Source organism: Lactuca serriola, chromosome 8 (assembly GCF_051521515.1).
Source record: "Lactuca serriola cultivar US96UC23 chromosome 8, Lser_US96UC23_V15, whole genome shotgun sequence".
In the NCBI taxonomy this organism is placed as follows: domain Eukaryota; kingdom Viridiplantae; phylum Streptophyta; class Magnoliopsida; order Asterales; family Asteraceae; genus Lactuca; species Lactuca serriola.
In genome coordinates, this window is record NC_136415.1 from 91,881,579 (window position 1) to 91,884,675 (window position 3,097).

The window sequence follows — 3,097 nt, forward strand, 5'->3', positions numbered from 1 at the left end:
CCTGCATATTGTTTCTATATTCAAAAATTTTAATTTTAAGTTTTTTGGACCAAACTGCCTCTGCATATTGTTTTTAAACTTAAAAAATTGATTTTAACGGTTTTGGACCAAACTACCCCTGCATACTATTTTTATAGCTAAAATAACTATTACTTAATTAAAAAATGAAAAAAAAATCTTTGAACAGTTGGGACATTTTTTATTTTGATGCTATTGTAGATGTATTTTTATGCATTTACGGTATTATAAAAATGAAAAATTGTTGAATAGTTTGATTAAAAACAATATATTACAATCACATGTATGTATGATTTATATTCATTAAAAAAATATTGATATTACAAATAATGATAACACATACTCTAGATTTTATAGGTCGTTCTGGATTTTGGTGAGATGGCGGGGTACGTGTCGTTGAAAGAAGAGAAAGCAAAACAATTGCAACAACAAATGAAAGAAGGTTGTTAATATGAACAATTAATAGTTGAAAGTATATTTTTATTTGAAAATAGTTTTTAGATTAATGGAAGTCATTCTAACTTTAAGTAACATATCTTTATGCAAGGTAACTCTCATTGCAGCCCAAATTAATTCTTTGGATTTGGAGCTATAATTGCAAAGTTCCAACTTTTTTTATTTTTTGCTAAATTTTAAACAAGTACTACGATTTCTTCCTAATCCATATACTTTTCTAATGTTGATTATATAATCCGTAAGCGCACCAAACAACATTTGTAATGAATTGATTGATTGAATGTATGGAACTGATTTAGGTAAAGACCTCGAATTCTCAAGCATTCATCTGATGTTTTCGCTGTTACTGCATCTCTTCTCCTAGGAATATGCAGCATCTCTCATACAACTTTTAAGGTATGTACATGTATATGTTACTTGGATTTATTATAGTCATTTCAAGTCATCCTTAATTCTTTTCTTCAGTATCCACTTACCCTTCAAATCTTTACTTAGATTTCTTATATGTTTTCATGCCCAACAACTATTTGATGAAATGCGAAAGTGAAATTTTTTACCTGGTATTATGTGGTTCTTATCAGGTATAATGCAAACAAATAAGAACAGAATGGATCCTGTTTATTCTTATTTATGTTAATTTTTAAATTTTGATTTACATCTTCATCATATAATATGAACTTTTCATGTTTACAATTGGTGACAGGTTCATTTTGTACAATCGGAAAAGTGGGCCTTTTTGGAGAGACATATGAGAAACTAGGGTGTTTAAATCATCATAGTTGTTATTTTAACACAGTCAGACTACTTTATGGTATATTTCTTTTATTATATTGTATTAAATCATCATATCTGTATATATGTATATTCATTTTGCTTTGGATATTCTTGTATGCACTTAGTACTTACTACTATGGTTGTAATGTTTGAAACTCTGGAGTTGGGGATTCCGATTCCAATTACGTTGTTTTCTACTAGAACCGATAGAAAGTATAATGGACAAGTTTCAAAGTGGTTTATCAAAAGCAACAATTCGTACTAACTCTTTATTTATTTTTTTGTCTAGATACTCACGGGTTGGCCTGGTTGTAAGTTGTAACCCAACCCCGCGGAGCGGGGTACCTCAGCTAGTAAATAATATAGTAGTTTTTTTAAGACTTTGATGAAAATATGTTAGGTTTTTATAAGGTTTTCATTTTCTGATTTTTTTACAACACGGATATTTCTTTTTCTTTTTGTTTCTTTTTGTTTCTTTTTTATTCAATATATTAAAAATAATAAATAATTTTATTTATTTCTTAAATACTAACTTGGTTAAGTTTTTATCATTTTTCATATAGCAATTTGTATATTGAAAATATTATTCGGTTAAAATAATATAGGCTTTTATATTTTTAAGTCATTTAAATAATCGACTACCAAAGGGCCTTTAGTCTAGCGGTAAGAAGTGATTTTTTCATTTGAGAGGTCATGACTTCAAATCTCGCTTGAGACATAAGTGGTGATAGTTAGAAGTAGATTAGTTTGTCGTTTCAAAAAATAAATAAATAATAACCGACTCATTTATAATAAATAAATAATAACCGACTCATTTATTTAAAGTCTAAACGTGGATTCTTTGATATTTTGTTTTTTATTTAATTAACTATTTTATACAAATAAACGTGTATAATTAAATTCCATTATACATTTACTTGTTTGAGGACATTGCAGTGTAGCGGATCGGGAATACGTGACGCAGTTGAGGGATGTAATTGATTAATAGTTAATTCAAAATATAGAATGAATAATTTTTCAAAAAATTTTATTGTTGTCGTATGGATTATATTTTATTGTTGTAGAAGTAGAATTATTCAAATTTCATTGTTGAAAAACTTAAAACCAATTTATTTGTATTTCAGTTTATTTTAGCAGCCTGCAGATATTAAAAAAAAACAGTAATCTTCTTGCAAACAGCAAACACTGCAGATGTCTACAGATATGATTCGCAGACTGCAAACATTTTACCTTTTAAAAACCAAATAGCACCTTATATATATATATATATATATATATATATATATATATATATATATATATATATATATATATGTTGGATTTTCTCCCTAAATACACACTTGACTTCTTGACAAGTCATCACCAATCCACTGCTCCCATAAGCGTAATGATGGTCAATCCAAGAATCTCACGTTGCATCCAACTCCCTCATCAGCTCGGGTGTACATCCACCTGAAAAAACACCTGATACATTTACAAAGAACTACATGACTCGAGGTATTAGAACTGATACCCAACATTGGTAGCCAATTCCTAATAGATAACCTGCAAGCAAACGAGGTACATACTGCAAACATTTAACAAGAGACTTCTGATGCATAGATAATGCTCCCAATGAATATTGTCCATATGATCCAAACCATCTGGTCACTGAGTCTCCCGACTCCAACAATGCAGTAACACCAAAACATGCCAATAAGACTAACGTTCTGAGACCTAAGAGTCTCAAACAAATGACTACTGGGTCCCACCCATATGAATCACACAACCATTGGTTTACGATACATCGTGACACATTTTAACCACTAAAACAATAAGTTCATTGTACTACACCGATCTTGTTGTCGTT

General features: G+C 29.4%; 1 long non-coding RNA gene across 1 annotated transcript; it reads left to right on the forward strand.

Annotated features, from left to right (window-relative positions):
- The first annotated feature begins 366 nt into the window (after nt 1-366).
- LOC145065427 (uncharacterized) lies at nt 367-1,445 on the forward strand. Its single transcript, XR_013688419.1, has 3 exons — nt 367-460; nt 774-870; nt 1,178-1,445. It is a non-coding gene; the product is annotated as an uncharacterized LOC145065427 (long non-coding RNA).
- Nucleotides 1,446-3,097: the final 1,652 nt, after the last annotated feature.